This window comes from Schistocerca serialis, unplaced genomic scaffold, assembly GCF_023864345.2.
Source record: "Schistocerca serialis cubense isolate TAMUIC-IGC-003099 unplaced genomic scaffold, iqSchSeri2.2 HiC_scaffold_182, whole genome shotgun sequence".
In the NCBI taxonomy this organism is placed as follows: domain Eukaryota; kingdom Metazoa; phylum Arthropoda; class Insecta; order Orthoptera; family Acrididae; genus Schistocerca; species Schistocerca serialis.
The window spans coordinates 95001-107500 of NW_026047743.1; the positions used below are offsets into that span (position 1 = coordinate 95001).

The window sequence follows — 12500 nt, forward strand, 5'->3', positions numbered from 1 at the left end:
GAAGAGTCTTTCTAGGCCCTGACCCACGGGAAGCGTGTAGCTTCCCCCATCCCGGACATTTCACGTCGTCACACTACCGGTATTGACTAATAGACTGATTGCTGATAATCATTAGCCACACACTGGGGGAAACGGCCGACAGGGGCGGCAACATAGTGGAGCCGCAGTGTCACTAATGTACAGAGATAGAACAGTTTCGACTGGAACCAGAGTAACCGTATACACGGCACTGATTAGTAATAGATGCAGAGCCATCAGAATACAGATAATATATACAACCGTCCCTATACATGCTGAAAGACTCTGCACACAATGAGAACCACACGTCAGCCAGACACTATCACACACTACTCTCTGCCTCTAACAGGCACACACACAATATCTAACCACCAGCATGGAAGAACATCCGGTGCATCCTCTCCGCCACATTACACAATCCACACTATCATAACCAGACCGGGAGGTCCACCCAGAAAACAGAATATCCCACCCTTCCGACATCCGCCATTGCTCAGCTAAGCCACGAACACCCACACATGTCCTACACAGGGGTGCACCCAACATCACAATACTGCCTCCTGTCACAGTACACAAACAATGGCAGGAATGAAAGACACAGATCTGCCACAACCTTGGAATCGGAGCGCCGCCTGTCATGAGCCACAAGTGCATCCTGACGTGACAAATCGGATGATCCCGCAGGCATGCACTTACGATAATCACTATCAACGAACCTGCCGCCCCCTCCCCCCCCAAAATACACCTTTCCCTACAACGTGTACCTTAACCTAAGCTATATTGTACCTTAACCTAAGCGATATTGTACCTTAACCTAAGGTATATCGTACCTTAACCTAACCTACATTGCGCCTTCACCTAACCTACGTTGTACCTTAACCTAACCTACGTTGTACCTTAACCTAACCTACGTTGTACCTTAACCTAACCTACGTTGTACCTTAACCTAACCTACGTTGTACCTTAACCTAACCTACGTTGTACCTTAACCTAACCTACGTTGTACCTTAACCTAACCTACGTTGTACCTTAACCTAACCTACGTTGTGCCTTAACCTAACCTACGTTGTGCCTTAACCTAACCTACGTTGTGCCTTAACCTAACCTACGTTGTGCCTTAACCTAACCTACGTTGTGCCTTAACCTAACCTACGTTGTGCCTTAACCTAACCTATGTTGTGCCTTAACCTAACCTATGTTGTGCCTTAACCTAACCTATGTTGTGCCTTAACCTAACCTATGTTGTGCCTTAACCTAACCTATGTTGTGCCTTAACCTAACCTATGTTGTGCCTTAACCTAACCTATGTTGTGCCTTAACCTAACCTATGTTGTGCCTTAACCTAACCTATGTTGTGCCTTAACCTAACCTATGTTGTGCCTTAACCTAACCTATGTTGTGCCTTAACCTAACCTATGTTGTGCCTTAACCTAACCTACGTTGTGCCTTAACCTAACCTACGTTGTGCCTTAACCTAACCTACGTTGTGCCTTAACCTAACCTACGTTGTGCCTTAACCTAACCTACGTTGTGCCTTAACCTAACCTACGTTGTGCCTTAACCTAACCTACGTTGTGCCTTAACCTAACCTACGTTGTGCCTTAACCTAACCTACGTTGTGCCTTAACCTAACCTACGTTGTGCCTTAACCTAACCTACGTTGTGCCTTAACCTAACCTACGTTGTGCCTTAACCTAACCTACGTTGTGCCTTAACCTAACCTACGTTGTGCCTTAACCTAACCTACGTTGTGCCTTAACCTAACCTACGTTGTGCCTTAACCTAACCTACGTTGTGCCTTAACCTAACCTACGTTGTGCCTTAACCTAACCTACGTTGTGCCTTAACCTAACCTATGTTGTGCCTTAACCTAACCTATGTTGTGCCTTAACCTAACCTATGTTGTGCCTTAACCTAACCTATGTTGTGCCTTAACCTAACCTATGTTGTGCCTTAACCTAACCTATGTTGTGCCTTAACCTAACCTATGTTGTGCCTTAACCTAACCTATGTTGTGCCTTAACCTAACCTATGTTGTGCCTTAACCTAACCTATGTTGTGCCTTAACCTAACCTACGTTGTGCCTTAACCTAACCTACGTTGTGCCTTAACCTAACCCATATTGTGCCTTAACCTAACCCATATTGTACCTTAACCTAACCCATATTGTACCTTAACCTAACCCATATTGTACCTTAACCTAACCCATATTGTACCTTAACGTAACCTAATTTGTGCCTTAACGTAACCTAATTTGTGCCTTAACGTAACCTAATTTGTGCCTTAACGTAACCTAATTTGTGCCTTAACGTAACCTAATTTGTGCCTTAACGTAACCTAATTTGTGCCTTAACGTAACCTAATTTGTGCCTTAACGTAACCTAATTTGTGCCTTAACGTAACCTAATTTGTGCCTTAACGTAACCTAATTTGTGCCTTAACGTAACCTAATTTGTGCCTTAACGTAACCTAATTTGTGCCTTAACGTAACCTAATTTGTGCCTTAACGTAACCTAATTTGTGCCTTAACGTAACCTAATTTGTGCCTTAACGTAACCTAATTTGTGCCTTAACGTAACCTAATTTGTGCCTTAACGTAACCTAATTTGTGCCTTAACGTAACCTAATTTGTGCCTTAACGTAACCTAATTTGTGCCTTAACGTAACCCATGTTGTGCCTTAACGTAACCCATGTTGTGCCTTAACGTAACCCAATTTGTGCCTTAACGTAACCCATGTTGTGCCTTAACCTAACCTATATTGTGCCTCAACCTAACCTATATTGCGCCTTAACCTGACGCACGTTGTCGCTGAACCTGCTCTGTAATTGTTATGCAACTCGTTAAATTAGTGTAGTGTTGCCTAACCGCAACCCTCGCAATATAGTTCGCTATTCGCACTGCCCGGTCCCCTGTGTATCGCGTCATGTTAAACACCTTGCAGGTGTTGCTGACTTTCCACATGCTCCTGCTATACACTGTAATGTGGATAGCAGCAGGACGTACATGCCCCCCCCCCTTCCCCCCTGCCTTCGCAAGCTGGTCGTTGAGAAGTTTGCATGTTCAATGCCCTTCGCATGCCGACGTACTCAGCCTACGTTGTGGTACGGCCTGTCACCTGTCCGCCGATGTACGCAAAACCCACAAACTGTACTGCACATTGGTCCGTATGTACTGAATGATACATCGTGGCACATGTGTGACCGTACGACGACTGCGCCTAGCAACGGCAGACCATACAGTCCAAATATTGTGCACGCAGCTACGTGTCGTCTCCCTATAAGAGCTGGATTGCAGTGTGGTACGCCATTCAGACGTGTGGGAGGAACGGACGCCCTGGATGGCGATCAGCATGAGCAGTCTGTTGATGTAGTGGAGCGTGTATTCGGACGTAGTCGTCTCTTCTCACACACCGTGATAGCATGTTGCACCGCGTTCCACATCTGCGACATCCTGCAGAGGCCGGCTGACAGTCGTTCGCGCAATGGACACCGCATACGTACGGGGGCTACCTTCCACGTGTTCTCGAGGCGTGCACATGTTGTTGCGTCTATGTGGGCAGACGTAGTGTGTTGTGACACCTGACACAGGCATGCAATACTCGTTGCAAATGGCGATGGACGTCTACGTTTGCTGGTGACGTTACGCAAATGAACAACAGGTAACCCGTTGTGGTGCGGTTGTTCTCGCTAGAGGTGAATCAGTGTTGGCGACGATCGGTCGAGCTATTAACCGGTTGTTTCAGGGATACCCACCATGCCCACGAACGTGAAAGGGGACCCACCATGCCCACGAACGCGAAAGGGGATCTGGGTGTGAGGCGATACGCGGCGGTGGCTGGGTGGGACCGTCCCCGGCCGGTGAGGGGGGGCCGCCCGGCGTGCTGGCAGCGCGGTGCGTGGGCGCACGCGCTACAGCCGGCTGGTGGGGGCGGCCAGTGGCAGGCGCGCCGGCCGACGGACGCGGCAGGCGGCGCAGCTGCGCGCCGGCGCCCCCTGCTCGCGGCGCCTTGCGGCCAAAGTAGGTCCTCGCGGGCCCGGTGCGAAGCGCGGTGGCCATCTGCAGTGTGCTGGTCCGATTGAGGACTGTGTGCGCTGAGGATGCGCCGCCGCCCGGCGCTCGGCGCCGCGACGCCGTCTGCTGCTCGGTCGCCCCAGCGGTTCTCGCAGGTGGTTTGTATCGCAGCTGTGCGGACGTGTTGGCGCGTGCGCTGTGCTGGGAGAGTTCGCTTCGGCACCCAAGTGGGGCTTTTGTCCTTCTGTGGCGCTGGCGTTGGAGCTGCCGGTCACCGTAGGTGGCGCGTGTTGTCTCCCGCCGGCAATGCCACGACAGCACGCTCCCGGGCCTCTGTCGGCAGCGGCAAGCTCAGTTGGGAGCACGGGTGGTCGCACCTAAAGCGTCTACTCGCCTAACTCCGGGCGATTGCGCCTCTCTCGAACCCGACCAAGTACTTAGGACGGCGCTGCGCGCCGCCGGGACCTGAGAGGGTTTCGAGGTGTGTTGTGCAGGGGAGCTCAGCCTCCTCCTGTTTGCAGAATAATTGAGCGGACGCTTGCGTGTTCGCGCGGGCCCCCGGGACACACTCCCGGGCGGCCGGCTGCTCAGCTCTAGTTGACGCAGCTCCCTGGTTGATCCTGCCAGTAGTCATATGCTTGTCTCAAAGATTAAGCCATGCATGTCTCAGTACAAGCCGCATTAAGGTGAAACCGCGAATGGCTCATTAAATCAGTTATGGTTCCTTAGATCGTACCCACGTTACTTGGATAACTGTGGTAATTCTAGAGCTAATACATGCAAACAGAGTCCCGACCAGAGATGGAAGGGACGCTTTTATTAGATCAAAACCAATCGGTCGGCTCGTCCGGTCCGTTTGCCTTGGTGACTCTGAATAACTTTGGGCTGATCGCACGGTCCTCGTACCGGCGACGCATCTTTCAAATGTCTGCCTTATCAACTGTCGATGGTAGGTTCTGCGCCTACCATGGTTGTAACGGGTAACGGGGAATCAGGGTTCGATTCCGGAGAGGGAGCCTGAGAAACGGCTACCACATCCAAGGAAGGCAGCAGGCGCGCAAATTACCCACTCCCGGCACGGGGAGGTAGTGACGAAAAATAACGATACGGGACTCATCCGAGGCCCCGTAATCGGAATGAGTACACTTTAAATCCTTTAACGAGTATCTATTGGAGGGCAAGTCTGGTGCCAGCAGCCGCGGTAATTCCAGCTCCAATAGCGTATATTAAAGTTGTTGCGGTTAAAAAGCTCGTAGTTGGATTTGTGTCCCACGCTGTTGGTTCACCGCCCGTCGGTGTTTAACTGGCATGTATCGTGGGACGTCCTGCCGGTGGGGCGAGCCGAAGGCGTGCGACCGCCTCGTGCGTGCTCGTGCGTCCCGAGGCGGACCCCGTTGAAATCCTACCAGGGTGCTCTTTATTGAGTGTCTCGGTGGGCCGGCACGTTTACTTTGAACAAATTAGAGTGCTTAAAGCAGGCAAGCCCGCCTGAATACTGTGTGCATGGAATAATGGAATAGGACCTCGGTTCTATTTTGTTGGTTTTCGGAACCCGAGGTAATGATTAATAGGGACAGGCGGGGGCATTCGTATTGCGACGTTAGAGGTGAAATTCTTGGATCGTCGCAAGACGAACAGAAGCGAAAGCATTTGCCAAGTATGTTTTCATTAATCAAGAACGAAAGTTAGAGGTTCGAAGGCGATCAGATACCGCCCTAGTTCTAACCATAAACGATGCCAGCCAGCGATCCGCCGCAGTTCCTCCGATGACTCGGCGGGCAGCCTCCGGGAAACCAAAGCTTTTGGGTTCCGGGGGAAGTATGGTTGCAAAGCTGAAACTTAAAGGAATTGACGGAAGGGCACCACCAGGAGTGGAGCCTGCGGCTTAATTTGACTCAACACGGGAAACCTCACCAGGCCCGGACACCGGAAGGATTGACAGATTGATAGCTCTTTCTTGATTCGGTGGGTGGTGGTGCATGGCCGTTCTTAGTTGGTGGAGCGATTTGTCTGGTTAATTCCGATAACGAACGAGACTCTAGCCTGCTAACTAGTCGCGTGACATCCTTCGTGCTGTCAGCGATTACTTTTCTTCTTAGAGGGACAGGCGGCTTCTAGCCGCACGAGATTGAGCAATAACAGGTCTGTGATGCCCTTAGATGTTCTGGGCCGCACGCGCGCTACACTGAAGGAATCAGCGTGTCTTCCTAGGCCGAAAGGTCGGGGTAACCCGCTGAACCTCCTTCGTGCTAGGGATTGGGGCTTGCAATTGTTCCCCATGAACGAGGAATTCCCAGTAAGCGCGAGTCATAAGCTCGCGTTGATTACGTCCCTGCCCTTTGTACACACCGCCCGTCGCTACTACCGATTGAATGATTTAGTGAGGTCTTCGGACTGGTACGCGGCATTGACTCTGTCGTTGCCGATGCTACCGGAAAGATGACCAAACTTGATCATTTAGAGGAAGTAAAAGTCGTAACAAGGTTTCCGTAGGTGAACCTGCGGAAGGATCATTACCGACTAGACTGCATGTCTTTCGATGTGCGTGTCGTGTCGCGCAACACGCAGCTACCTGTACGGCTCGCAGTAGCCGTGCGCCGCGTGCGGAACCACGCGTTCGTCTCAAAACTAACGGCAATGTTGTGTGGTACGAGCGCTGAAGCGCTGGAGCGGCTGGCCTGCGGCACCTGGCGCCTGGCGCCGGTTTTGAATGACTTTCGCCCGACTGCCTGTCCGCTCCGGTGTGGAGCCGTACGACGCCCATCGGCCGTGAGGCCGTTGGACACTGAACGCTGGAACAGGGCCGCCACACGCCTCAGTCCCGCCTATGCAACTGTCTCGAAAGAGATGGTGGAAACTATGAAAAGATCACCCAGGACGGTGGATCACTCGGCTCGTGGGTCGATGAAGAACGCAGCAAATTGCGCGTCGACATGTGAACTGCAGGACACATGAACATCGACGTTTCGAACGCACATTGCGGTCCATGGATTCCGTTCCCGGGCCACGTCTGGCTGAGGGTCGGCTACGTATACTGAAGCGCGCGGCGTTTGCCCCGCTTCGCAGACCTGGGAGTGTCGTGGCCGCCTGTGGGGCCGGCCGCGTCTCCTTAAACGTGCGATGCGCGCCCGTCGCCTGGCGGTTCGCATACCGGTACTTACTCGGTAGCGTGCACAGCCGGCTGGCGGTGTGGCGTGCGACACCTCGTACAACGACCTCAGAGCAGGCGAGACTACCCGCTGAATTTAAGCATATTACTAAGCGGAGGAAAAGAAACTAACAAGGATTCCCCCAGTAGCGGCGAGCGAACAGGGAAGAGTCCAGCACCGAACCCCGCAGGCTGCCGCCTGTCGTGGCATGTGGTGTTTGGGAGGGTCCACTACCCCGACGCCTCGCGCCGAGCCCAAGTCCAACTTGAATGAGGCCACGGCCCGTAGAGGGTGCCAGGCCCGTAGCGGCCGGTGCGAGCGTCGGCGGGACCTCTCCTTCGAGTCGGGTTGCTTGAGAGTGCAGCTCCAAGTGGGTGGTAAACTCCATCTGAGACTAAATATGACCACGAGACCGATAGCGAACAAGTACCGTGAGGGAAAGTTGAAAAGAACTTTGAAGAGAGAGTTCAAAAGTACGTGAAACCGTTCTGGGGTAAACGTGAGAAGTCCGAAAGGTCGAACGGGTGAGATTCACGCCCATCCGGCCACTGGCCTCCGCCCTCGGCAGATGGGGCCGGCCGCCCGCGCGGAGCAATTCGCGGCGGGGTCGTGTCCGGTTGCCTTTCCACTCGCCGCGGGGCGGGGCCGTTCCGGTGTGCGGTGGGCCGCACTTCTCCCCTAGTAGGACGTCGCGACCCGCTGGGTGCCGGCCTACGGCCCGGGTGCGCAGCCTGTCCTTCCGCGGGCCTCGGTTCGCGTCTGTTGGGCAGAGCCCCGGTGTCCTGGCTGGCTGCCCGGCGGTATATCTGGAGGAGTCGATTCGCCCCTTTGGGCGCTCGGGCTCCCGGCAAGCGCGCGCGGTTCTTCCCGGATGACGGACCTACCTGGCCCGGCCCCGGACCCGCGCCGCTGTTGGCTCGGGATGCTCTCGGGCGGAATAATCGCTCCCGTCAGCGGCGCTTCAGCTTTGGACAATTTCACGACCCGTCTTGAAACACGGACCAAGGAGTCTAACATGTGCGCGAGTCATTGGGCTGTACGAAACCTAAAGGCGTAATGAAAGTGAAGGTCTCGCCTTGCGCGGGCCGAGGGAGGATGGGGCTTCCCCGCCCTTCACGGGGCGGCGGCCTCCGCACTCCCGGGGCGTCTCGTCCTCATTGCGAGGTGAGGCGCACCTAGAGCGTACACGTTGGGACCCGAAAGATGGTGAACTATGCCTGGCCAGGACGAAGTCAGGGGAAACCCTGATGGAGGTCCGTAGCGATTCTGACGTGCAAATCGATCGTCGGAGCTGGGTATAGGGGCGAAAGACTAATCGAACCATCTAGTAGCTGGTTCCCTCCGAAGTTTCCCTCAGGATAGCTGGTGCTCGTACGAGTCTCATCCGGTAAAGCGAATGATTAGAGGCCTTGGGGCCGAAACGACCTCAACCTATTCTCAAACTTTAAATGGGTGAGATCTCCGGCTTGCTTGATATGCTGAAGCCGCGAGCAAACGACTCGGATCGGAGTGCCAAGTGGGCCACTTTTGGTAAGCAGAACTGGCGCTGTGGGATGAACCAAACGCCGAGTTAAGGCGCCCGAATCGACGCTCATGGGAAACCATGAAAGGCGTTGGTTGCTTAAGACAGCAGGACGGTGGCCATGGAAGTCGGAATCCGCTAAGGAGTGTGTAACAACTCACCTGCCGAAGCAACTAGCCCTGAAAATGGATGGCGCTGAAGCGTCGTGCCTATACTCGGCCGTCAGTCTGGCAGTCATGGCCGGTCCTTGCGGCCGGCCGCGAAGCCCTGACGAGTAGGAGGGTCGCGGCGGTGGGCGCAGAAGGGTCTGGGCGTGAGCCTGCCTGGAGCCGCCGTCGGTGCAGATCTTGGTGGTAGTAGCAAATACTCCAGCGAGGCCCTGGAGGGCTGACGCGGAGAAGGGTTTCGTGTGAACAGCCGTTGCACACGAGTCAGTCGATCCTAAGCCCTAGGAGAAATCCGATGTTGATGGGGGCCGTCATAGCATGATGCGCTTTGTGCTGGCCCCCGTTGGGCGAAAGGGAATCCGGTTCCTATTCCGGAACCCGGCAGCGGAACCGATACAAGTCGGGCCCCTCTTTTAGAGATGCTCGTCGGGGTAACCCAAAAGGACCCGGAGACGCCGTCGGGAGATCGGGGAAGAGTTTTCTTTTCTGCATGAGCGTTCGAGTTCCCTGGAATCCTCTAGCAGGGAGATAGGGTTTGGAACGCGAAGAGCACCGCAGTTGCGGCGGTGTCCCGATCTTCCCCTCGGACCTTGAAAATCCGGGAGAGGGCCACGTGGAGGTGTCGCGCCGGTTCGTACCCATATCCGCAGCAGGTCTCCAAGGTGAAGAGCCTCTAGTCGATAGAATAATGTAGGTAAGGGAAGTCGGCAAATTGGATCCGTAACTTCGGGATAAGGATTGGCTCTGAGGATCGGGGCGTGTCGGGCTTGGTCGGGAAGTGGGTCAGCGCTAACGTGCCGGGCCTGGGCGAGGTGAGTGCCGTAGGGGTGCCGGTAAGTGCGGGCGTTTAGCGCGGGCGTGGTCTGCTCTCGCCGTTGGTCGGCCTCGTGCTGGCCGGCGGTGCAGGATGCGCGCGCCTGCGCGGCGTTCGCGCCCCGGTGCTTCAACCTGCGTGCAGGATCCGAGCTCGGTCCCGTGCCTTGGCCTCCCACGGATCTTCCTTGCTGCGAGGCCGCGTCCGCCTTAGCGTGCTCCTCCGGGGGCGCGCGGGTGCGCGGATTCTCTTCGGCCGCCATTCAACGATCAACTCAGAACTGGCACGGACTGGGGGAATCCGACTGTCTAATTAAAACAAAGCATTGCGATGGCCCTAGCGGGTGTTGACGCAATGTGATTTCTGCCCAGTGCTCTGAATGTCAACGTGAAGAAATTCAAGCAAGCGCGGGTAAACGGCGGGAGTAACTATGACTCTCTCGAAGTGCGGTCTTGATGTAGTCGTGCTGCTGCTGCGAGGTGCCTTCCTTGGGTTATAGTTACAGGGAGAGTGATGCGCAATACATGGGCCTAGCCCTCTTAGCCTCTCCTCTCCTGCGGTCTTCTCCCCTTCTCGTGGGCCCGCTGATTTCGCAGAGTGGAAGACCGCACCAGGGGCTTGGGGGGGTTACCAGCCCCCCCTCGCACTATCCCTTTTTTAGTTGGGGGCAGTAAGCAGAGAATAAGTGGTGGCCCTTCCGCTGAAGGCGCCACCCCAACTCCCCCAGCACCTAGCCGGCCAACCGGCCGAAAATCTTGTAACTTTTGCAGCTATGTATACCTGTAGTGAGTGCCACCGCAGCTTTACAACCAAGAACGGTCTCGGGGTCCATCGCCGCCGCCAACATCTTGCGGCCGCCAACGCGGAGATCGTCACGGAGAGGCATCGCGCGAGGTGGACGGAGGAAGAAGTCCTGTCGCTCGCCAAGGCAGAGGCCGAACTGTTCCTCGAGAGGGACGCCCGGTTCTTCTTTGTAAATCAAGAGCTCATCAGGATGTTCCCCGACCGAACGCTTGAGGCAATCAAGTGCCGACGGCGGCAAGCTGCCCACAATCAGCTTGTCCGCCAATTCATGGAGGCGCTTGAGATCGGTCGGGGGGAAGAGCCGGCGTCCCGCCGGGGAGCGGCGAGCCCGCTGCCTGACGCGGGCGAGGCCGCTGCGCCGCCCGTCGACGCAGCCGAGGACTTCGCGGCCGACACCACCGGGCCGCCGCCGGAGGGGCCGACTGACGCCGCCATCTGGGAGCATCTGGCGGGGCTACCCGCTTCCGCCCAGCGTTTCTCTGCCCTGGATCGTGTCATCGGTCTGGGGCGGGGCACGCCGCCCGATGTCATCCTGGGCATGCTCCCGGATGCCCTTGCGTCGGTCGGGTCCAGAGGGGAGAGATCGATCACCAGGACACAGCGGCCTCGCCAACCATCGAAGCGGCCGCCTGCCGCGCCGCCGACGCAGAAGCGCAAGCGGCGCCGCTGGGAGTACGCGAGAACGCAGGATGCCTTCCGACGGTCGCGTGCGCGTTGCGTGCGCGGCCTCTTGGATGGCACCCTGCTCCAGCCGCCACCTGCCATCCCTGGTCTGCTGGACTTCTGGGCGGACCTCTTCACCAAGAAGCCCATCTCCACCGCGGGCTTCATTCGTGACCGCCTCCTCCCGCACTCAGAGCCTGTCGCTCTCGAGTGCATATGGGGGCCGGTCACACATGAGGAGGTCGCCGCCGCGTTGCCGCCCAGGGGATCAGCAGCGGGGCCGGACGGCCTTACCCCAGCGGAGTTGCGGCGTCTGCCGCACGAAGTCCTGGTGAAAGTGATGAATCTCTTCCTTCTGGCCCGCGCCCTTCCGGAACGCCTGCTTCGCGCGCGGACGTCCCTTCTCCCGAAAACGGCTGCACCAACATCCCCCGCTGACTTTCGCCCCATTACGGTCTGCTCGGTGTTGGCGCGGACCTTTCACAAGGTTCTCGCGTCACGCCTGATGCGCGCTTGTGCTGTGGACGAACGTCAGCGGGCATTCATCCCTCGGGATGGGATGTTGGAAAATACCTTCATCTTGGACACTGCTCTCACCGACGCAGTTCGCTCCTGCCGCTCTGTCTTTGTGGCATCGATCGACGTATCTAAGGCATTCGATTCGGTAGATCATGCTGCCCTTCGCCCCGTGCTGAAGGCGCATGGCCTGCCGGATTGCTTTGTCGAGTATGTCGAGCGGTGCTACGAGGGCAGCACGACAGTGATAGCGGACGGCGCCGGCGTGGGCGTGTCTGTGCAGCCAGCACGGGGCGTTCGCCAGGGCGATCCCCTCTCCCCCCTCCTGTTCAACTTTGCGGTGGACTACGTTTTAGGCCAACTGCCCTCCCACATCGGAGCTCGGATCCTCGGTCGCAGAGTCAACGCTGCGGCCTTTGCAGATGACGTCTTGCTGTTTGCAGCGACCCCGAGGGGCTTGCAGTCCCTCATCGACGCAGCTACCGCAGCCCTCGCCCACCTGGGGCTGCAGATCAACGCCCGGAAGTGTTTCACCCTCGCCTTAGTCGCGTCAGGGCGCGAGAAGAAGGTGAAGGTGGACAGCAATGTCACCTTCACAGCAGGCAATACCACCATGCCTGCCCTGCGTGTGGGTGAAACCTTCCGGTACCTGGGGCTGCAATTTTCCACGGCGGGTCGCTGTGTCTTCAATCCACGTAGCCACCTGGTGGAGCAGCTTGACGTCATCTCCCGAGCTCCGCTGAAGCCGCAACAGCGCCTCCACGCTCTCACCAACGTACTTCTCCCTGGCCTGTACCACGGGCTGGCCCTCAGCCGCACCCGGGTGGGTGCATT

At 56.3% G+C, this 12500-nt stretch overlaps 2 non-coding genes and 1 pseudogene across 2 annotated transcripts; all 3 read left to right on the forward strand.

Moving 5' to 3' along the window:
- Nucleotides 1-4638: 4638 nt before the first annotated feature.
- Nucleotides 4639-6547, forward strand: LOC126443741 (small subunit ribosomal RNA). Its single transcript, XR_007582145.1, has one exon. It is a non-coding gene; the product is annotated as a small subunit ribosomal RNA (ribosomal RNA).
- A 353-nt stretch (nucleotides 6548-6900) lies between these two features.
- Nucleotides 6901-7055, forward strand: LOC126443732 (5.8S ribosomal RNA). Its single transcript, XR_007582138.1, has one exon. It is a non-coding gene; the product is annotated as a 5.8S ribosomal RNA (ribosomal RNA).
- Nucleotides 7056-7243: 188 nt separating this feature from the next.
- LOC126443753 (large subunit ribosomal RNA) overlaps nucleotides 7244-12500 on the forward strand; it is a 7905-nt pseudogene continuing 2648 nt past the window's right edge.